General features: G+C 40.9%; 1 protein-coding gene across 2 annotated transcripts in view; it reads left to right on the forward strand.

Moving 5' to 3' along the window:
- Positions 1-24566, forward strand: part of SFMBT1 (Scm like with four mbt domains 1) — a 133042-nt gene that overhangs the window by 22104 nt on the left and 86372 nt on the right. The window contains exon 1 of one of the 2 annotated variants that reach the window (XM_023195555.2): positions 3498-4271. The exons of the other annotated variant lie outside the window; for it this stretch is intronic. The gene's annotated coding sequence lies outside the window, so the exon portion shown is untranslated. Of the gene's footprint in view, positions 1-3497; positions 4272-24566 lie in introns of those variants that run through there. 2 annotated transcript variants of the gene reach the window in all.

Below are 24566 nucleotides of genomic sequence, written 5' to 3' on the forward strand. Positions count from 1 at the left end.
ATACAAAAATTAACTGGGCGTGGTAGACAACCAAATGGTAGATACAAAATACTTTACCTTCATGGTACTCAGGAGCCCTTCCTTCCTTCCTTCCTTCCTTCCTTCCTTCCTTCCTTCCTCCCTCCCTCCCTCCCTCCCTCCCTCCCTCCCTCCATCCCTCCCTCCTTCTCTTTTTTCTTTATCTGTCTCTCTCTCTTCATCTCTTTCTTTCTTTCTTTTAGATGGAGTCTCGCTCTGTCACCCAGGCTGGAGTGCAGTGACACTATCTCAGCTCACTGCAGCCTCTGCCTCCTGGGTTCAAGCGATCCTCTCGCCTCAGCCTCCCAGGTAGCTGGGATTACAAGCATGTGCCACCATACCTGGCTAATTTTTGTATTTCGAGTAGTTATAGGGTTTCACCCTCAAACTCCTGACCTCAAATGATCCGCTTGCCTCGGCCAGGACCAAAAAGGGGGGAAAAACACCAAATAACTAGAAATCTTCATATAACTATCAGTATTGGTTAATTTTAACTTACATTGTATTTTCTCATTGCTTTGAAACTTAATGAATATCATATGACTTGCTGAAAGAAAGAGGAGGCTGTTTTGAAAATTCCTGCTTCCAGTTTAAGCAGGCTGGTGCTGAGCAGGTGTTGAGTTTGTGGTCTCTTGAACCCAATGACTGTAGGGTTTTGGATGGTAGTCAGTGGCCTTGGACTGTGAGTTTAGCACCCACAAGACAGACTTCCAATTTTTGCTCGTTATTCATTACAGTTCACTGCGGCAGGTGTTCAGTGAGCACTTAGTTTATTCAAATTAGACTGTGGAGAATACCTCCTAAGTACAGAATACTGACATTATTATAACTTGAAATAATAACTTTGGGCCTGGATAGTTTTGCTTGTTTGTTAATTCAAGATACTGGGCTGGGTGATTTTTTTTTTCTTTTCTTTTTTTTTTTTTTTTGGTGAGACGAAATCTCACTCTTGTCGCCCAGGCTGGAGTATTGTGGTGCGATCTCGGCTCACTGCAAACTCTGCCTCCCGGGTTCACGCCATTCTCCTGCCTTGGCCTCCCGATAGCTGGGACTACAGGTGCCCACCACCATGCCTGGCTAATTTTTTGTATTTTTAGTAGAGATGGGATTTCACCGTGTTAGCCAGGATGGTCTTGATCTCCTGACCTCGTGATCCACCCGCCTTGGCCTCCCAAAGTGCTGGGATTACAGGTGTGAGCCATCGCGCCCAGCTGGGCTGGATGATTTCTAAGCTTTCTTGCTTTTGTTATAATTCAGAAATGACACAATATGTAGTACACATATTTGAACTTTTAATAGGAAAAGCTGAACAACTCCATAGAAAACAAAGTTTAAAACAGGCAATAATCTTTTCTTTCATTTGTGTGTGTGTGTGTGTGTGTTTGAGACAGGGTCTTCTCTGTTGCCCAGGCTGGGATACACTGGCAGGATCAGTGCTCACTGCAGCCTTGACCTCCTGGGCTTACATGATCCTCCAGCCTCAGCCTCCCCAGGTAGTCGTGACCACAGTCATGAGCCACCATGCCTGGCAAATTTTTTACAATTTTTTTTTTTTTTGGTAGAGATGGGATCTCCCATCTCCCTGTGTTGCCCAGGCTGGTCTCAAACTCCTGGGCTCAAGTGGTCCTGCTTTGGCCTTCTAAAGTGCTAAAATTTACAGGCATGGCCACCATGCCTGGCTTTTTCTAGACTTGTTTCTTTCCTTAGCTAGAGTAGTGTGGTTCCTGTATTAGAAATGAAGAGCTGCTTGCTGGTGAGAGCACAGGAAATGTGAGCTGCCATCTACTTACTACTGGATTCAAGATGCTTGAAAGCAAAACTCTTCTGTTCGGGGATGACATGAGGATATAAGAACAATTAAGAGTGATGGAACTGTTTCTTTTTTTTGAAGAGTTGGAGTCTCACTCTATCATGCAAGCTAAAGTGACACACGATCATGGCTCACTGCAGTCTTGAACCTCTGGGCTCAAGTATTCCTTCTGTCTCAGTCTCTTTAGTAGCTAGGACTACAGATGTGAACTACCACACCTAGCTAACTAAAAGAAAATCTTTTTTTAAGAGACAGGGTCTCACTATGTTGCCCAGGCAGAAAGAACTTTAATATTTATATGTATTTGTTTATGTAGTGTAGAACCTTCCCTCCCATGTTGATGTTACTAATTTGGGAAAGAAAGGGAGTTGATGACCACTTGCAAAGAATTGTGCCCTTGGAATTTTGTGTGGTTCTTTTTTGTTTTTGACTTGTTAGGGAGAGTGTCAACCATATGTAAAAGTAGACTAAACAGTGAGATGAACATCCAAATAAACATTATTCAAAGATTGCTTCTATAATAAACTCACAGCCAATGCTGTTTCATCTGTACCCACACCCATTTCTTCTTTTCATATTATCTTTTTCATTTTAAGCATCCAACCACCTATTAGTAGACATTTGAGTATTAAACCATTAAAAAACATGTTGTAATTAATACCCTTTTTTGCTTTGTGGTCTTGTGTGAGTTTTTTAAAGATAAATTTCTAGAAGGGGTGTTGGGTCAAAGAGCATGCATTATGCATGTTTTAGTTTTTGTAAATTTCTTCTGTTTTTGAGATATCATCACATTGCTTTCCAACAAACCTGTACTAATTTACGTTTTTGCTGAGTTCTCACGTTTACCTAGAATCACTGTTTGCTTTGTCTTTTATATATGTGTATATGTGTAATATATGTATATATAGGCATATATATGTATGTATATAGTCCCCTCTGAAACATTTGAGGCTCTATTACAGACATTATGACCCAGTACTCTTAATACTTTAGCGTACATCTCTAAGAATAAGACATTTTCCTAATGTAATTGTGTGATCACAATACAATACAGTGATCACACTTTTAAAACTTAAAAAAATTCCAAATATCAGGTTGTTTTATTGGTAAATATTTTAGTATGCCAAACATTAAGTACTCTTTGTTGTTGAAATATAAACAAAATACTATTTTTTTTAATGCTTTCAAAGAGGAAGGCATTGCAAAAAAAAGTGGCTTAAGAGAAAAAACATTACAAAGGGAGGAATAAAACCAAAGTGTCATGTATGCTTAAAGCAGTGAGTAAATAAAAACCTAAAAAAATTTAAGAGTAGGCTGGGCACGGTGGCTCACACCTGTAATCCCAGCACTTTGGGAGGCTGAGGCGGGCAGATCATGAGGTCAGGAGATCGAGACCATCCTGGCTAACATGGTGAAACCCCGTCTCTACTAAAAATACAAAAATTAGCTGGGCATTGGTGGCACATGCCTGTAGTCCCAGCTCCTCATGAGGCTGAGGCAGGAGAATCGCTTGAACCTGGGAGGCGGAGGTTGCTGTGAGCCGAGATTGTGCCACTGCACTCCAGCCTGGGTGACAGAGCGAGACTCTGTCTGCAAAAAAAAAAAAAGTAAAAACTTCAAGATGCTTTCACGCCATGGGTCATGGGGTCTCCCTGCTTGGTCTGTAGAGCTTGGGGGGCCCATCAGGCAGAGGGGTAGGCGCACTCACTGTGCCTCCTACCCTGCTGCCTGGGTGGAAACATAACATGGCAGAGGATGAGTGGGGGCTCACCCTCCTCAGGGAGTCATGGCAAGTGGCCACTCATGTGGCCCACTCCCCTCATGACCTTTGGCCAGTGATACCCACAGCAGTGGTTGGGGGCAAGGACACGAACTCCTGTCTTCTGGAGCCCTTGAACATAGCATCAGGGTGTGGCTTCCCCTCTGGAAGCTGGAGGGATACACCAAGAGAGCACTGACCAAGGCTTTTTGCCTCCCCTGCGATGTCCGGAACTCCATGACGTCCCCGGTGCAACCCGGAAGCAGTTCTCCCAGAATCCAGCCTCCCTGCCCCACCCTGGAATGCAGGGCCAGGCCCAGGACTTGCTGTGGCGCGTAGGTGGCTCCTCCCCGCAGGCCTGGTCAGAGGAGGTGGGGCGCCGGCTCCTTTCCCAGGCTGCAGGCCGGTGTCCACGGCTGCGCTTGGCCTACTTCATGTAGGATTCCAGAAGCCTCTGGTGGTCTGCTTATTCACTGTCACCCCGGGAACGCCCTGGCCCAGCAGCCAGTCGTGAGGTCCTTGCGCGGCCTGGCTGGCCCTGGAACCAGAGCAGGCCGCTGTTGGCGAAGATCTGGATCTCCATGACAGCCTTTGTACTGAGCCCTTGATCAGCAGACGCTGGCGCAGGCCCTGGGCGAAGAGCACGTCCTCTGGCGTCCCTGGCTTACGCATGGAAGACAAGGGGTAAGAGGAGGTGGAGGGACCGAGGGCGGCTCATGGTAGAGCCAGTTTAGTATCCAGCTCGCATGCCAGCTGTCTGCACCTTCCATGGTGGTCGATGGCCGGCAGGGCAGTTCTGCGGGTGCTAGGCCGTCAGTAGCCAGGTGAGCAGCGCTGCACAGCCATCGCCCTGCAGGCCCTTGCAGTGGTAGCGGAAGACGTTGTGGGCCAGTCAGGTCGACCGGCAGCACCAGCTCCCCAGGGTTGAGGGACAGGGCTGGCCCCATGTTCATACGCCCACAGGACCCAGATCACAAGCTCGTTGGGGTTCTGCCTGAACCGCCGAGATGACGGGGAGCAGAACCAGTATAGCACGAGCAGAACCAGCCCCTCGGTCCAGGTGGGTGGGCGCTGGCGCTTTCTTAGCCATGGCTGCAGCCACCCCTAGGTAGGAAACAGTAGACACTGGAGGGAGCCTGTAAGAGCGAGAGCTATGGCTGAGCCCTTCAGCACCTGGGGGAACCACCATGATGGGGGCATGGTGGGTGGCCCTCAGCTTGAAGCTGCACGCAACCTTTACTCTCTCCAAGGCGTTAGCAAAATATTATTGATCTACACTTTTTCTTTTCTTTTATGAGGCAGAGTCTCGCTTTGTCGCCCAGGCTAGAGTGCAGTGGCTCACTGCAAGCTTCGCCTCCTGTGTTCACGCCATTCTCCTGCCTCAGCCTCCCGAGTAGCTGGGATTAATGGCGCCCGCCACCACGCCCGGCTAGTTTTTTGTGTTTTTAGTAGAGAAGGGTTTCCTCCATGTTAGCCAGAATGGTCTTGATCTCCTGACCTCGTGATCCGCCCACCTCAAAGTGCTGGGATTACAGGCGTGAGCCACCGTGGCCGGCCTGATCTACATTTTTTCTTATGAACACTAGAATTTATGCAGAGCTCAGTTCCCATTGTTACACATGCTATAATTGAAAAAATTTTCTCGTACAACATTGTGAAATGTCCTTAATGCCACAGAACTATACATTTAAGGTGATTAGAATGGTAAATTTTATGTGTATTTTACAATAACAAAAATAAATTTTAAAAATATTGTTTATAGGATTCAAATGACCAACACGTTGTGTTGATATCTCTTTTTTAAAAAAATGTTTTATTGAAGCATATTTTATATCGTAAGTGACCTGCTTGATGAATTTTAGTAATTGTATAGAGTTATGCAACCATCATCACCGTTTAGTTTTAGAACATTTTATCACCCCCAAAATGTGGTCATTTACAGACAATGCATCCCGATTCCGGGAAACCACTCATGTATTTTCTGTACCATTTTGCCTTTTCTAGAAATTTCACACAAATAGAATCATCCAATATGTAGTCTTTTGTGTCTGGCATGTTTCATATAGCGTGAAGTTTTTGAGATTCATCCTTGTTATTGCATGTATCAGTAGTTTGTTTTTATTGCTGAGAATAATCCCCTCCCCCCCCCCTTTTTTTTTTTGAGATGGCGTCTAGCTCTGTCGCCCAGTCTGGAGTGCAGTGGCGTGATCTCGGCTCACTGTAAGCTCCGCCTCCCGGGTTCACGCCATTCTCCTGCCTCAGCCTGCCAAGTAGCTGGGACTAAAGGCGCCGCCACCGTGCCAGGCTCATTTTTTTGTGTTTTTAGTACAGACAGGGTTTCACAGTGTTAGCCAGGATGGTATCGATCACCTGACCTCGTAATCTGCCCGCCTCGGCCTCCCAAAGTGCTGGGAGAATAATTCCATTGTATAGATAGGTAAAACATTTTGTTTATCCATTCACTAGTTAATGGACATTTGGGTTATTTCTAGTTCTTAGCAGTGAACACTTGTGTTAAAGTCTTTGTGGCTGTTTTCATTTCTTTTTGGTGATCCCCAAGAGTGGAATTGCTGGGTTGTATGATAAGTCTATGTTTAGCTTTTTTTTTTTTGAAACGAAGTCTTGCTCAGTCGCCCAGGCGGGAGTGCAGTGGCGCGATCTCGGCTCACTGCAAGCTCCGCCTCCCGGGTTCCCGCCATTCTCCTGCCTCAGCCTCCCGAGTAGTGGGGACTACAGGCGCCCGCCGTCACGCCCAGCTAATTTTTTTTTTTTTTTTTTTGAGATAGGGTCCTGCTTAATCCCCCAGGCTGGAGTGTGGTGGCGCGATCTCGGCTCACTGCAAGCTCCGCCTCCCGGCTTCCCGCCATTCTCCTGCCTCAGCCTCCAGAGTAGCTGGGACTACAGGCGCCCGCCACTATGCCTGGCCAATTTTTTGTAGTTTTAGTAGTGACAGGGTTTCACCTTATTAGCCACGATGGTCTCGATCTTCTGACCTCGTGATCCGCCCGTTTCGGCCTCCCAGAGTGCTGGGATTACAGGAGTGAGCAACCGCGCCTGGCCTATGGTTAGCTTTTTAAGAAATTGCCGAACCATTTTCAAAGTGTCTGTACCATTTTTACGTTTGCGCCAGCATTGTATGATGACTCGCTTCTACATCCTTATTAAACTTCGTATTGTTCGTCTTTTAGCCATTTTAGTTGGTGTCTGATGATACTTCATTGTGGTTTTAATTTGTATTTCCCTAGTGACTATCTTTTCATGTGCTTATTTGCCATTCATATATTTTCTTTGCTGCAGTACCTATTCAAATCTTTTGCTCATTAAAAAAAATTGGATTGTTGTCCGGGTGTGGTGGATCATGCCTGTAATCCTAGCACTTTGGGAAGCTGAGGCGGGCAGATCGCTTGAGCTCAGGAACTTGAGACCAGCCTGGGTAACAGGTGAAACTCTGTCTCTACTAAAAAGAATACAAAAATTAGCTGGGTGTGGTGGCGTGCGCCTCTAGTCCCAGCTGAGGCAGGAGGATAGCTTGAACCTAGGAAGTTGAGGCTGCGATGAGCCAAAATGGTGCTACTGCATTGCAGCCTAGTGACCAGAGCAAGACCCTGTCTCAAAAAAAAACAAAACAAAACCAAAAAACAAACAAACGAACGAACAAACAAAAAAATTGGATTATTTATTTTTAAGAGCTTTTTGATATAAATCCTTATTAGGCATATGTTTTGCAAAAAAATTTCTTTTTAAGCCTCTGGCTTGTCTTTTTTCTTCATTGTGTCTTTAAAGAGCAAAATTTTTTTTTTTTTTTTTTTTGAGACAGAGTCTCACTCTGTTGCCCAGGCTAGACTGTAGTGGCGGGATCTTGGCTTACCGCAACCTCTGCCTCCCAGGTTCAAGTGATTCTCCTGCCTCAGCCTCCTGAGTAACTGGGACTACAGGCAGGTACCACTGTGCCTGGCTAAGTTTTGTATTTTTAGTAGAGATAGGGTTTCGCCATGTTGGCCAGGCTGGTCTCAAACTCCTGACCTGAGGTGATCCTTCCACCTCAGCCTCCCAAAGTGCTAGGATTATAGGCATGAGCCACTGCACCTGACCTGAAGAGCAAACGTTTTAAACTTTGATACAGTCCCAATTTATTGTTTGTGCTTTTTCTGATGTCACGTTTTAAAGTTACTTGCCATGCTGGGTGCAGTAGCTCACACTTGTAATCCCAGGACTTTGGGAGGCTGAGGCAGAAGGATCGCTTGAGTTCAGGAGTTTGAGCCAGCCTGGCAGCATAGTGAGACCACTTCTCTACAAAACATACACAAAGTTAGCAAGGCATGGTGGCATATGCCTGTAGTCCTAGCTACTCAGTAGGCTGAGATGGGAGGATTGTTTGAGCCCAGGAGATCAAGGCTGCAGTGAACAGTGATCGTGCCACTGCATTCCAACCTTGGCTACAGAGCAAGACCCTGCCTCAAAATAAAAATAAAAATTCTTTGCCAGTCCAAGCTCAGAAAGATTTTCTGTTTTCTTTTTCTGGATATTAAAAAATATTGGCTCTTACGTTTAGGTTTATGGTCCATTTTGAGTTTTTATGTATGGTGTGAGGTAAGGTTGAGGTTCATTTTTGTCCATGTGGGTATCCAGTTGTTTCTGTACAATTTGTTGAAAATACTACCCTTTTTCCATTTCCATTGAATTACCTTTGGCATCCTTGAATCTTCTAGTCTGTGAATATGGTATGCCTCTCCATTTATTTAGGTATTTTTTTAGTTAACTAAGCCATATTTTCCAGTTTCAGTGTACAGGCTTTTCTTTTTTCCCTCCCTTCCTTCCTTCCTTCCTTCCTTCCTCCCTCCCTCCCTCCCTCCCTTCCTTCCTCTACAGTGAATAGATTTTTTTAAAATTGATTTCTTTTAACCTATAGTGTCCTTCTGAATTTCTTGCTGTTTTTTTCTTTCCAGTTTATTTGATAAAACCAGGTAATTTGTCTTACAGTTTTTCCAGAGTTTGATTTTGCTGATTGGCTCACCATTGTGGTGTTTAACATGTTCCTCTAGGCCGGCACAGTGGCTCATGCCTGTAATCCCAGCAATTTGGGAGGCCAAGGTGAGCAAATCACCTTAGGTCAGGAGTTTGAGACCAGCCCGGCCAACATAGTGAAACCCCATCTCTAGTAAAAATATAAAAATTAGCTGGGCGTGCTGGTGCATGCCTGTAATCCCAGCTACTTGGGAGGCTGAGGCTGGAGAATTGCTTGAATCCAGGAGGTGGAGATCGTGGTGAGCCAAGATGGCCCCACTGCACTCCAGCCTGGGCCACAGAGCGAGACTCCGTCTCAATAAACAAACATACATGTTCCTCTAACTTCTCTGTGGTGTTTAGAAGCTCAATCAGATTCAAGTTTGATTTTTTTTTTGAAAGATAGCTTAATAGTTGGTGTTGTGTTCTTCCATTAGGAGGCACATAATACATAATGTTTTAGGTTGTCTCTTATGATTCATGTAAGTGTCTCTGTTTTTGATGGTCAACACCTAGATCCAGTAATTTAATAGAGATTCTGTCATTCCTTCATCATTTATTAGCTGGAATACTTTTATAAAAAGAAACTTGCCCTTATCTTCTGTTTTGTGACCAGATGGCACAGTTTTGTGTGATCTCTTTAGTTACAAATGCAATGACTTTGTTAACAAGTAGGTATTTTTTCTAATGTATTATTTCCCAGTTTAATTAGTAAGTAGTTTGAACTTATTAGCAGGTTGAGGATTTGTCTGCTGTTGTTCTCCTCTGCAGTAATGGCTTACGAAGAAACTGTTCTATTGGAAACTGTCTGAAAGTGTTCTACTTGTATTATAAAGATGTGCTTTACAGGCCTAGACTGTACATATCCTGAATTACTGCTTTCTAAGAGCAAATTACAGTTTTGACCTTTTCCTGGTGTAGTATTTTGTAATGAGTATATAATAATTGGTTGCGTTTTTTTTTTTTTTTTTTTTTTTTTTTTAGCTTTGACTTAATGGTGCTTCTATCTCTTACACTGTTGTATTGTTATAAAAGGATTTTTTGTTCTTGATCTTCAGTATAAGTAAGAAAAGTTACAAAATTGACATAAATTATACTGAGCTCTTGCTATTTTACTGTTGTTATTTTTCTTTTGTATCTTGTTAACTCTGTTTTCAGAATTTTTGTATGGGATTTTTTCCCCCTTTTTTTGGCTGTCAGTGTATCTGTTTTAAATACTGTCACAGTAACTTTGTAGTGTTTTCTACATAGTTGTACCTCCTACTCGGAGTTACATGTAGCAGATGCTTAGCATGGTCAGGGCTAAGTGAATGAGTGGGGTCGGGGATAGGGAAGGTTGATAAACTAATTGATTAGCCTAGAATTATCCCTTAAAGGTATAGAAATTTACTGCCAGCACATAAAGATTCTGTGTTTTATAAAGTAACTGCTGCGAATATAGCAGGCATTTAAACAGTATAGCAGAACAGCTAGTCTGTGCTGGATGTAAAATAGGTCAAATTTTGAAGTAATTTGGTTTAAAATGGACTTTTACGTGTAATATAATGTATAAGATGGAATAGCTTTGCTATAAATAAAAAGTACTACTCAAGAAACGTGTAACTAAACATGTCCATTTAGCATATGGACTACACTGTGCAAAAACTACATGTTTTTTATGGGGTTTTGGTTGAAGTTTATAAATGTTAAGGCTTTTGCAGAGAAAACAAAGTTTCCTACCCTTTTTACCCACTCTGTGTACTATTTTTTGAGCTATTAAAAAAAAAACTGATATAGCATTACATTTTCAGAAATTGGGAAATATTTAAATAATTTAGTTTTCTTGGCCCCCTTTTAAATTAAAGGATGAGTATGATAAATAATGAGTGTTGAAACTCCAATTCTATCTAACTAGCTGCCAGAACTACTCCTGATCAGTTTCATTCAGACAGAATTTGCAAGCTCACCACTGTCAGGCACAGTGTAAAATCACAGAGAAGATGAAGGTGAGACCCAGACCCTGAGGAGCAGGTAGGCCTGAATCACTCTAGGTGAAATGCTCTTCTAGAGGGTCCCACAAAATGCTGTGGTAGTTTTGAAGGGGGAGAATTGAATTCTGCATGGGAATATATATTTATTGTTTCCTTTACATTGTGGAGTGTGCTAACCCACCTATGATTTCCCTTAGTTTTTCCTTCTGAGAGATGATCTGCTTTTATAAAATGATTGGTTAGTTTAAGGAAACATACTGAGGAAGGAGTAGTTTTTGTTCCATTAAGACTGATTACCAAGATCTCAATATCAAAGTCTAATTAACTGAGCAGATCTACCCGTGACCTGTTTTGCCTAGTCACAGAAATACACGATATAAAGCAGAAATCAAAATCACTTTAACATTTTATTATTTTTTAAAAAAACTTTATTTTAATTTTTGTGGCTACATAGAGGTGTATATATTTATGGGGTATGTGAGATGTTTTTATACAGACATACAATGTGTAATAATCACATAGTGTAAAATAAAGGCATCCATCCTCAAACATGTATCCTTTGTGTTATAAACAATACTTTATTCTTTTGTATTCTGTTTTGGACTACAGATAAACTGGAATGTATTTTAGAGGAGAGACTAGGAAGGTGAAGCAACTCAGGACCTGTGTAGGAAGAACAGTTGATGAACGTTGTTAGTTCTCTCAGCTATATAAAGGGTTTTGTGTGAGTGAATGAGCGCAGACTTGTTCTCAGTGGGCAACAGCAATGGTTAGAAGCCATAGGGACTTGGCAGCAGGTTAAAGACAGACTTTGTGGTGGAGCTGCTTAGAAGTGGAATAGATTATCCCAGAAGGTAGTCATGGGGAGTTTTTTGTCATTGATGGTGTTGGAACACAGAAATGGACAACCTCCTCCTTGGGGATGGATGATGTTTTAGTCATTTGTTCTATGACAGAACACCTGAGACTCAGTAACTTGTGAATTATAGAAACTTATTTTCTCACTATTCTGGAGTCTGAGAAATCCAAAATCAAGGTGCTGGCAGATTTAGTGTCTGGAGAGGTGTCATTCCTCATTGATGGTGCATCCTCACGTGGTGGAAGGCAGAAGGGAATGTGAGAGCAAGAAGGGGCAGGCAGCTCTCAGAAGCTTCTTATAATGGCATTGATCCAGTCACTTCCTGAAAGGCCCCACATCTTAATACTGTCATATTAGGAATTAAGTTTCAACGTGCAGGCTGGGTGAGGTGACTCGTGCCTGTAATCACAGTACTTTGGGAGGCCGAGGTGGGTGGATCACCGAGGTCAGGAGTTCAAGACCAGCCTGGCCAACATGGTGAAACCCCGTCTCTACTAAAGTTACAAAAATTAGCCAGGCATGATGGCACGTGCCTGTAGTCCCAGCTACTCGGGAGGCTGAGGCACAATAATTGCTTGAACCCAGGAGGTGGAGGTTGCAGTGAGCTGAGATTGTGCCACTGCACTCCAGCCTATGCAACATGAGTGAAACTCCATCTCAAAAAAAAAAAAAAAAGTTTCAACATTTGAATTTTGGGTAGACACAACATTCAAACTACAGCAGGTAGGGAAGAATTCTCTAGAGAAGCACTGTAGGGTAATGGAGAGCTGTTGTTATTTGTGGAAATGTTGGCACATGGTAATGGTGTGTACCACAGAACTGTTGAGGACTGTTGTACTGGATGTTACTTACTGAAGTTTTTTGTAACTTTTAGAGTCACCAGCCTCAGTTATTCAGTGAAACAAAGATTTAAAAAAATCATCCAGGCAGCTGGCTTAATGTATGTAAAAGTGCAGTGCTAGGTATAGTTGCTGAAGATACTATGCAGACGTTTGCAAATGAGACAGTAATGTGGGTGTAAAGTAGTTATTTAAGAAAAAAGGAGCAAACAAAAAATGTTTATATGTTGAACTTCATTACTTATCATTTGAAGTGAAAAAAGTATTCTCTTTATACTTCACCCCACTTCATTAATATCTCTCCAAAATTGCAAGGTTGACATCACCCCATAGTAGTAATGTTTGTTCATTAGGTTTATTTCTTTGCTTTATGCATAATGTCTGAATTCCCAAGGCCAAAACTTCTTAGTTTTGATAATAGTATTTGTTAAAGTTGAGAAAACTTTTCCTTCCTTCCTTCTTTCCATCCATCCTTCTTTCCTTCTTCTCTCCCTCCCTTTCCTTTCTTTCTTGCTCAACTCTTTCTTGACATTTTCAAATACTAAGGTGGCTCTTTGAAGTTTAGCTGTCCAACAATCTGAATTTGTTTGACATTTTGTTAAAGATTCTGAGAAAAGTAGTATTCTGGTGTTTGAATGGCTTAGTGATTTTTTTTCTTTTTTTCTTTCTTTTTTTTTTTTTTTTTTTGAGACGGAGTCTCGCTCTGTCGCCCGGGCTGGAGTGCAGTGGCCGGATCTCAGCTCACTGCAAGCTCCGCCTCCTGAGTTTACGCCATTCTCCTGCCTCAGCCTCCCGAGTAGCTGGGACTACAGGCGCCCGCCACCTCGCCTGGCTAGTTTTTTGTATTTTTTAGTAGAGACGGGATTTCACCGTGTTAGCCAGGATGGTCTCGATCTCCTGACCTCGTGATCCGCCCGTCTCGGCCTCCCAAAGTGCTGGGATTACAGGCTTGAGCCACCGCACCCGGCCATTTTTTTTCTTTAAAGATTGCTTTGAAGTGAATTTGAAGTAAACTTAAGACATTGGATAGTTAGATTTGACATTAAGTCTCTTCAAGCATTTGGTTTTGGTTTCCAAGTCAGGAAGGGCTGAGTGTCCTGTCATCTGACTCTGTGTCACAAAATTCCAAACTTGATGTGGCTGAGCCTGTGATACTCTTCAAAATACCATTTTGGAGGAATTTAATGTGAGTTTATCAACTGAGTTGAGTTGTCTTTTATACTTTAATAGAGAATAATACTGCATTTATCTCACATCCTATAAGACAAAACTGAGGAAAAACCTTTTAATGACTTCCGGTGTATGCTTTGAGTTATTTTTACCTTTATGATGATGTTTTTTCTGAGTGAGTGGTTGTGTTTTGACCAACTAAGCCCATTTATTTTTTGAACAGTTTAAATACAACAATTAAAATAACAACCCCTCCCAAGAAAAATTCTCAAAGACAACTAGCCTTTGGACTATATCCAAACAGTTTTAATAGATGGTGCTGGAAATTTTTTCCCTTTGAAGGAGACATTAGTAACCAATTGTCTACTTCAAGCCTACCTTTTGCGTTGTTAATTTGCAAATAATGAAGTTTTAAATTCTTGTCAGCCTGTTTGGATGATTTCAGGCACCTGTCTGTTTTAATGATAGTTTTGTCCAAGACTGAAATAAGTTATACATTATGTAAACACTATTTTTTTTCTTTTCTTTCTTTTTTTTTTTTTTTTTTGAGATGGAGTCTAGCTCTGTTGCTAGGCTGGAGTACAGTGGTGCAATCTCAGCTCACTGTACCCTCTGCCTCCCGGGTTCAAGCGATTCTCCCAGCCTCCCAAGTAGCTGGGACTACAGGCGTGCACAACCACGTCCAGCTAATTTTTGTATTTTTAGTAGAGACAGAGTTTCACCATGTTAGCCAGGTTCTCAATCTCCTGACCTCGTGATCTGCCCACTTCAGCCTCCCAAAGTGTTGGGATTACAGGTGTGAGCCACCACCACACCTGGCCTTATTTTTTTTTTTATAAAACATGAACATTAGTAGGAATAGGAATAGTTTTATGGAAGGCACGTTTCTTTCTTTTTCTTTTTCTTTTTTTTTTTTTGAGACGGAGTCTCACTCTGTCACCCAGGCTGGAGTGTGGTGGCGCAATCTCGGCTCACTACAAGCTCTGCCTCCTGGGTTCACATCATTCTTGTGTCTCAGACTCCCGGAAGGCATGTTGCTTATAACACATGAAAACATGACCATTAGTAGCATGGTATTATTAAGGATTGAAAATTATACCAATAATTTTATACTAAGCACTGTAAAGTGGAATTGGTAAGTCCTAATCTTAGAAAACTGGCCTCCTTTGTAATATTGCATTTAGGTTCACAAAATAATAATTTAGTGGTAGGAAAGAAACCAAATAATTTTTAAGGAAAGAATAGAAAAGTGGAGAAAAGAAATCCGGAAGAGGAATCTTTCTGTTTGACAGGTATAGACATTTAACTGAAAATTTCTATATATTTAACATAGATACGTTTGGCTTTCAGAGAATGTTTACATATGTTAGATTGAAAGATGTGGGGGTACTGAAGTCTATAAAAGCAACTATTAAGGTGTGACTAGGGTCTAATACTAACCAAACAGAAGGCTGCCAAGTGTCCTGCTGCGCTTTGGAAATAATAGGTAAGTAAGTAGGCTGCTATTCTGCCAGTTAGGGTTTTGGTTTTACATCTTGCATATGAGTCTGTTTAGATTCCGAATTAATTATCATAACCTAGGCTGGTTTTTTTCCTCGTGTCTATTTAACTTTTTGTGCCAAATTATTTTACAGATTTAATGTGTTATGTAGTACATCTCTAGTAGTGACCAGAGATTTACTCCTTTTTTTGGAAGCACTTTTTTAAAAGCTCCTGAAGAGTTGTTTTGTGTTCTAAATAATTTATACTTTTTCTGAGTAACTAATACTTGTTCCTTGTATCATTGTTGTTAAATGTTCAGCATGCCTCTTAGGTATTGGCTCAGTGTTTTGCAGCAGACATTCACCGTGGTGTTTCCCCAAGGATGCCCTTGCAGCAGCATTACCCTGGAGTTGGGAGGCGTTCTTGAGGGACAGATTCTTGAGGGACAGGTTCTTGAGGTGTTCTTGAGGTACTGACCTGTATGGTTGCCTGTCGTGATTTTTGAGGGGTGGTAGCCTATCCAGAAGTTCTCAGTATTTATAACTGATGATCTAGTTCTTGTAGGGTCTTAAAGTTAAAAACATTCCAGTGAATTAATTGTACAGCATATGTGTCTATAGTCTAGGCATCTTAAAATTCTAACATAGAGCTTTTAAAAATGCTTGTATGTTTAATGTAACAATACAAAGCAGCAAAATCCCCAGAGCATCCTGCCTTATAATCATGAGTTAATAAAGTTTGGTGAGTGATTGGACCTCCCAAGGGTCTCTCTAAGTTAACCACTGTAACTTCCCCTCAGCTCTCTTCTGGTTTGAGGCAGAGCCTCTTACTCCCTTGGGAAAAGACTTTGTTTTTTATGCTTTCCTGATGATTCTGACATTTTTGATGATGGCTGTTTATTACCTTTTGGCTGCTCTCTTAATTCAATGTTATTCCATTCCATTAAATAGTTAATAAGGAAATGTGTTTTAATTTGAAAATGTGTACGGTATAAGTTTGCTAGGAGAGGTTAGAAGGGTATTTGTTGAGGGAAAAAAAAAGAAGGCATTTCACTTCCTTATCGGTTGGGAATCATCTTTGAAACAGTAAACATTCATTCTAGTAAGAGGCTTGTTACAGCAGTAATAGTTGAGGGCTTGCTATGCAATAAACTTTTAAGTACATTAATTGAATAATCAAGGCAACTTTGTGGGATAGGTACTGTTGTTAGCATTTGCATTTTACAGATGAGGACACTGAGGCATAAACTGATTACTTCACAGCAAGCACGCTGGGTTCTTGGGACTCACACCAGCAGTCTGGCTGCCAAGACCACATGCTTCCTTGCCAGGACTGCCCTGTTACTTTTGATATGGTGTTATCATTCATATGTCTTGATTTTCTCCTGCTTTTTTTTTTTTGGAGATGGAGTCTCAGCTCTGTCGCCCGGGCTGAAGTGCAGTGGCGCGATCTCGGCTCACTGCAAGCTCCGCCTCCCGGGTTTACGCCATTCTCCTGCCTCAGCCTCCCGAGTAGCTGGGACTACAGGCACCCACCACCATGCCCGGCTAGTTTTTTGTATTTTCTTAATAGAGACGGGGTTTCACCGTGTAGGCCAGGATGGTCTGGATCTCCTGACCTCGTGATCCACCGGTCTCGGCCTCCCAAAGTGCTGGGATTACAGGCTTGAGCCACCGTGCCCGGCCCAATTTTCTCCTGCTTTGAGGTCTAAGTAAACCACTTAAACATTTTGTATGTTGGTAAGTTGTAGCCTAGGTTCAGTAGCCTCTAAAGTAGTGTTCACAACAACCCTTCATCATATTCCCTATGTAACAGACAAGGAAACTAAGCTGGTAAGTGGTAGACTGTGCAACTTAAGCTGGATCTCATTTTTTATAGTTAGTCTGTTATCTCACTAGTGGTCATTCCCCAGCATGTGAGTTTTGTTGTTCACTTTTCGGAGACATATTTTGCCCACCTGATGAAGACAGAAGTGCAAAGTCTCACCTTAAGCACCTCTTCTGGTGAGTGATCTTTTTCGAGATACTAACTATGCTAAGCTTTGGGTAGAACAAGTTTAGTTATACTCAGTATTCAGCTTCAGTTGATTTTTCAACCTCCTCAGGAGAATAATCTGCTTTTGATGTAATATAATTGGCTTTTATATTGCTTCCAGTTATTTCTCAACAGTTCATGTGCCAGGGAATTTGTAGACATAATATCACATCTGAGGCAACAAGGAATTTAATGGGGGAAAAAGTGAAGACTGTCAAATGGAGGTTTCTTTGGTCCTGTTGGAAGCTGTTTTTTCCTGGCACATGTGTGTGCACTTGATATCTTCTTTAATTGACCTGTCTTTCTGATCTTCAATTGTGGCCATCAGGGAGCTTTCAAATCTTTCCTCCTCCCCTTCTCCTCTCCCAGTTGTCTTCCTTTTTGTGGGGCTGGCTATACTGAGATGAGCACAGAGATGGCTATTTGTAGGGTAAAGACAAGTAACTGTCTAGGCCTGATTAGAATCACGTCTCTTTGGTTTGTGGTAGTTCCTTAACCTAGAGCTAACTAAGAACCTCAAGAACATTTGGAGGACTTTATTTCAGGTTTCTGCTTTGTTCTGTCTGTAGCTGAGCTCTTACAGTTAAACTACGTTAGTGTCCCTGACTGGTCTCTTGGCTATCTCTGTAAGGATTAAACTGCCCCTTTGCCAGACTCCTTGTTGCTTAATGTAAATTTGATGAAGTGCCAGAGAGCTTTAAGCTACCCTACCAAATGTCAAAATTAGTCATATGGCCGTTCTTGATCATGGTAATTGGAAAGGGATTAGGAAGGGGAAAGACATCAAAATTCATGAATAATTCAAAATGTTCATTATTTTGTTTCCCAGCTCCACTTTCCCTTTTTCCTTTCAGAAGTTTTTTTTTTTTTTTTTTTACCAGAAATCATATTCTGAAATTTGATTTAAATCTTCGTTGAATACTTCTCTGTATTTAGTGTACCCTTCAGACATATCCCTTAGAGGTATAGCAAAATTAATACTAAAGGAACACTTTCTTTCAATTTGCATACATATGTTTTTTGTTGGAAAATCAGAAATTATTTAGTTTTCTTTTCTTTTCTTTTTTTTTTTTTGAGGCGGAGTCTCGCTCTGTCCAGGCTGGAGTACAGTGGCACGATCTTGGCTCACTGCAAGCTCCGCCTCCTGGGTTCACACCATTCTCCGGCCTCCGCCTCCTGAGTAGCTGGAACTACAGGCGCCTGCCACCACACCCAGCTAATTTTTTGTATTTTTTAGTAGAGACTTGGTTTCACCATGTTAGTCAGGATGGTCTCGATCTCCTGACCTCGTGATCTGCCCACCTCGGCCTCCCAAAGTGCTGGGATTACAGGCGTGAGCCACCGCGCCTGGCCTAGTTTTCTTGTAGTAAGTATCATTGCCTGCCAATACCTTTTACATTAAATATTTTCTGGTGTCAAAAAGATACATTTTTAGCTATATCATTTGGTCTCAGAGGTTCAGTATATAAAATTATCTGAATATGAGTTTAAGTTAAACTTAACTATTTTAGAACTAATTAGTGGTCTATTCTATCAAAGTTTTAGTTTATTAATCATTTGAATTTACGATTAATTATTTAAACAAGTATTTATTGAGTACCAGCTATGCTTCCAGAGCAGAGATTTTAGTCTGATTTGTTCCTTATTCTACACTGGTGCCTAGAACAGGACCTGACACATAATAGCCATAGACTCTGAGAGAAGTAGACTATATAGGCTGAAAACATTTTAATGTGATGTGTTTGCTGACCTGAGTGGTGAGAATTACCACTGTCAGATGAACATTGTTGATATTACACAGACTCAAGACATTTTTGAAACTATGTTGCCTCTCTTAGGAATGAACATACATTTCCTACAAGCTCCTCAGCATACTTTCTCTTCTCTTTAGCCAGGACTGGGTCACATGGCCACAAGGAAGACTCAGAATACAGTTACCTAACAAAGAGTCATGAGATTGACTGGGCACAATCCAGTATATGGAACTTTGTTACCCGAACAAATGAGGGATTTAGTGGCAAAGAGGAAGAGGTAGAGAAAATGACTTATTAGGCTACTACTAGTGACCATTACAGAATTGGAGAGAATTGAATCTAGACTGGGTTTAACTTTGTACAATGCTGTGAAGAAAGTAGTTTCTAAGCGTATATACTAGTAAGGTATTCATTAATTTAGAGTTTTGGTTTTAGCTTTTATCCTTTCATATGAATTAATCTGTTTTAGGGCCCTACTAGAATAAGATTTTAGAAGCTTATAGATGGCAGCATCTGTCTAGGTGCCATCCAGACTCTTGGTTACTCACCATTTTAAGTAGAACAGTATGGAACTTAGAAATTAAATGAATGAATGAATAAAACGACTTGAGTGTAGATCACCTAGGTCCATCACTCTGTGGTATAAGACATAACTCACAATTATCCTTGTATTCTCTGAGCTCCAAGGAATGTCCAGGGCCCAGAAAGACTGAGGAGCTCAGGCTCTGGAATCAGATGAGTTTTCAAATGCTGCCCCATGCATGGCATGATGGTGCTTCAGTCAGTGGTGGACTGTATATATGACGGTGGTCCCACACAATTGTAATGGAGCTGAAAAATTCCTATAGCCTAGTGATGATGTAGTAGCCATCCTAAAGTCATAGTGAGATACATTACTCATGTTTGTTGTGGTGCTGGTGTAAATAAATCTACTGCACTGGCAGTTGTATAAAAGCATCACACATATAGTTATATTTGTTACATAATACTTGAGCATGATAATAAATGACTATGTTTGTGGTTTATGTGTTTACTGTACTTTTTAATCATTATTTTAAGAGTATATGCCTTTTACTTATTAAAAAAATTAACCATAAGCCAGCCTCAGACAGGTCCTTCAGGAGGTATTCCAGAAGGAGGCATTGTTACCAAGGAGATGGCAGCTCCGTGCATGTTATTGCTCCCGAAGATCTTCCAGTGGGACAGGATGTGGACTGAAAAAATATTTTTGTATAGCTATACAGTGTTTGTATTTTAAGCTATGGTTTATTACAAAAAAGTCAAAAAAATTTTAAATCAAAAAGTTTATAAAGTACAGTAAGCTAAGATTAATTTATTATTGAAGGAAGAAAAGTATTCTTAAAACAAGTTTAGTGTAGCCTACATGTACAGTGTTTAGAAAGTCTATAGTAGTGTACAGTAATATCCCAGGCGTTCACATTCATTCACCACTCACTGACTCACCCAGAACAACTTCCCAGTCCTGCAAGCTCCATTCATGATAAGTGCCCTATATAAGTGTTCCATTTTTTATCTTTCTTCTTTTCCCTGAGACGGAGTCTCACTCTGTCGCCCAGGCTGGAGTGTAGTGGCATGATCTCGACTCACTGCACCCTTCACCTCCCAGGTTCAAGCAATTCTCCTGCCTCAGCCTCCTGAGTAGCTGGGAATACAGGCGCCCGCCACCACACCCAGCTAATTTTTGTATTTTTAGTAGAGACAGGGTTTCACCATGTTGGCCAGGCTGGTCTCGAACTCCTCACCTCAAGTGATCTGCCTGCCTTGACCTCCCAAAGTGCTGAGATTACAGGGGTGAGCCACTGCGCCTGGCCTCATTTTCTATCTTTTATGACATATTTTGACTATACCTTTTCTATGTTTAAATATGTTTAGATACGCAAATACCATTGCATTGCAGTTGTCTACAGGTTTGTAGCCTAGAGGCAATAGGCTATACCGTATAGCCTAGTTGTATAGTAGGCCACACCATCAGGTTTGTGTAGTACACCCTATGATGTTCGAGTAATGACAAAATTGCCAAACAACAAATTTCTCAGAATATATCCTCATTATTAAGCGATGCATGACTGTATAGGAACTGACATGTTAACTTTTCCTCATCTGTAAAATGGAGTTTTCATTGTATGAGTTAAGCAGAATAGCTAGGATTAAATAAGAGATCATTAAAAAATAATAAACACTTAAATATTAAGCTTACCATGTGTCGGACAGTGTTCTGTGTGCCTATTTAGCATATAATACATAAAAAGTGCCAGGCACATACATAGTAGGTACTCAATCTTTTTTCTTGATAAATGGTTAACAAGCATTTGTTCTATTGAAAGGAAGTTTCTCATCTGTGGACATGAGAAAACTGAGAAACAGCAACCATGAAATTACAGAATAGTTTCAAGTCTTTTCATAACTGAACATGGTCTTTCCCTATAATCTTTTTATAATACTTTAGGATGGCTACTACATCATCACTATGCCATAGGAATTTTTGATAGTGCTTATGTTGGTGAATGAAATAGCTCCTGATTTAATCAGAACAAAGACATAGTGTTTCAACATGTGCTCATGTTACTGGCTCCCATAAATAAAGCATTTAATTGATGAAAATGTAATCATATTTGAACTCTGGAAGAGCTACCATTCCAGCCTATAAGATAATATAAGGATAAAGAAATGATTTTAAATGCTTTTGTCATATTTTGGTACAGTGAGGATAATTTCAGAACTGCAATTTAGTCATCTTGATATCTGGCAAAGAGGAGGTGCTCGATATCCTGGTACTAATCAGTAATTGCTAAGGAAGCAGGGCTGCGAAGTGGTCATACTTAGCAACTGTGGACCAGGGATTTATAGGGTGGTCAGCCTGAGATTTCCACACTCATTATAGTATGAATCATTATAGTGTGAATATATATATACATAGTATTTAGTGTAGTATTCATTATATATTATATATAATATATAGGTGTATATAATATAATATATAGGTGTATATAATATGTTATACTATATAATATATAGGCATATATAACATTATAATAATATATAGGTATATATAACATTATATATTATAACATATAGTATATATTATAATATATAGGTATATAACATAATATATAATATATAGGCATATAATATACATTATACTATATAACATGTAGGTATATAAGAATATATAACATATAGGTATATTATATATAATATATAACATATAGGTAATATAATATATGTTACCTATAATAATATATATTACCTATATTCAATATAGTATTCATTATGGTATGAATTTTTAAATATTTATGCCTGAGATTATTGAAAGACATACATTGAAGAAAGCTAGAAAATTTGTCATTGAAGTGCCTGTATTGGAAAGTATGTGGGTGTTGAAATTGGAATTTTTAAAAATAAGGCAGCATAAATTACTGAATTGCTATGGGGAAATGCCTTCAAGGCTGATTGGTAAACCTGGAGAAGGTGAAATGTAAGATGGGATTGAAGCCAATGAGGAGGTTCCCAAGGGGCAAAACAAAGAATTGGCCCCATTCTTGCTGTCTAAAATAGTTTTTTATTATGTTCAGATGAAGCATCATGGGTGAAAAAAAGCTTATAAATTGGAGATACTACACAGATAAGGGGTGTAATAATTATACTTTTGTTAATTGAAAACATTTTCCTGAAAACTCCAAGAGCAAACCTTCAGTGGTGAGAAAAGTAATCATATTGCCCTATTTTGCACTGAAGCTCATCATAATCTTTCTTCCTCAAACCATTCCTACTTCAGACCTTTTTCCATAAGTGACAGTTCTATCCTTCCAGTTGCTTAGGGCAGAAACTTCAGTCAGCCCAGATGCTGCTGAAAATTTCTTTTCACTTATCCTGTCCTGGGCCTAGCCACCAACACCTTTCACTCGGATTATTCTGTAGTCTTTTTAATTGGTCTTCCTGCTTCTGCTCTTGCTTTGTTCTCACATAGCTGCAGAGTGATCCTTTTAAAAAATAAATTGTGTTCCTCCTCTCCTCAGAATCTTTCAATGGCTTCCCCAAAGCCAAAATCTTTGCAGCAGCCTGCAAGTTCATGTAAAATATGACTCCCTGATAGCTTCCTGCATTCATCTCATAGCATCTCTGCTGTGATCATTTTGTCCCAACCGCTGTGGCCTCAGATATGCCACACAAGCTCCCACTTCAGAGACTGCACTTTTTGTTTTTCTGCCTTGGATATTCTTCGGCAGGTACTCACATGGCTCACTTCCTTATTTCCCTCTGGTGTTGTTTCATGTTACCTCAACTAAGACTTTGATCACTTTGTTAAAAGTAGGACTCCTTGTCCTCCTCCCTTGTTCAGTTTTTTCCCCCTAACATTTGTTTCCATTCAACATACATATTATAGTTGACCCTTGAACAACACAGGGGTGTTGACCCCACATGCAGCTGAAGATCTGCATATAACTTTTGATTTCTCAAAAACTTTACTAATAGCCTACTGTTGACCAGAAGCCTTACCAAGAACATAAGCAGTCAATCAACACATATTTTATATGTTATATATGACATACTGTTTTCTTACAATAGAGTAAGCTGGAGAAAAAAATGTTACAAAGAAAATCATAAGGAAGAGAAAATATATTAATATTGACTCTTCATTGAGTGGAAGTGGATCATCATAAATAAAGGTCTTCATCCTTGTCATCTTCACATTGAGTAGGCTGAGGAGGTATCAACCCCTCTTCCACTATTTGCTTTAGTTTCAGTGCCATATCATAGAGGGATCTTGTCATAAAAGCAGTCCTAAATAATCCGAACCCTTCTGCCAGATTGTCAATGTTGATTTATTTTCTAGCACTGCTTCTTCTACATCTTCTTCCTTATTGGCACTCGTTTGGAATTATTCATCTCCATCAAGTCGTCTTCTGTTAATTCCTCTGGTGTGCTGTCTATTAGCTCTTTGAATTTCTCCACAATCTATATCTTTTTTTTTTTTTTTTTGAGATGGAGTTTTGCTCTGTCGCCCAGGCTGGAGTGCAGTGCTGCGATCTCACCTTACTTCAACCTCTGCCTCCTGGGTTCAAGCGATTCTCTTTTCTTAGCGTCCCGAGTAGCTGGGATTACAGGCGTGTGCCACCACATTGGGCTAATTTTTTTTGTTCGTTTGTTTGTGTTTTTTTTGAGATGGAGTCTCGCTCTGTTGCCCAGGCTGGAGCAGTGGCCAGATCTCAGCTCACTGTAAACTCCGCCTCCCAGGTTTACACCATTCTCCTGCCTCAGCCTCCCGAGTAGCTGGGACTACAGGCGCCCACCACCACGCCCTGCTAGTTTTTTGTATTTTTTAGTAAACGGGGTTTCACCGCATTAGCCAGGATGGTCTCGATCTCCTGACCTCATGATCCGCCCGCCTCAGCCTCCCAAAGTGCTGGGATTACAGGCTTGAGCCACCGCGCCCGGCCAGTTTTTGTATTTTTAATAGGAAGTTTCACCATGTTGGCCAGGCTGGTCTGGAACTCCTGACCTCAAGTGATCTGCCCACCTCGGCCTCCCAAAGTGCTGGGATTGCAGGTGTGAGCCACGGCACCTGGACCATGATCTGTATCTTAACCCTTCACCTCTGACCTTTTTGGCCATATCTACAGCCTTTTTCTTCATTTTTGTGATTGGCTCTGTTGTCAATCCTGTGAAGTTATGTAGGACATCTGGACAGTTTTCTCTAGCAGGAGTCTATTGTTTCAGGCTTGATGCCTTTCGGGACTTTTTCTATAACAATGAAATCTTTAACAGTGTAATCCTTCCAGACTTTCATTATGTTCTATCACGGTTCTCTTGCATAGTGTTGACAATCCTTTCCATAAAGGAATGTA

This window comes from Piliocolobus tephrosceles, chromosome 2, assembly GCF_002776525.5.
Source record: "Piliocolobus tephrosceles isolate RC106 chromosome 2, ASM277652v3, whole genome shotgun sequence".
Taxonomy (NCBI): domain Eukaryota; kingdom Metazoa; phylum Chordata; class Mammalia; order Primates; family Cercopithecidae; genus Piliocolobus; species Piliocolobus tephrosceles.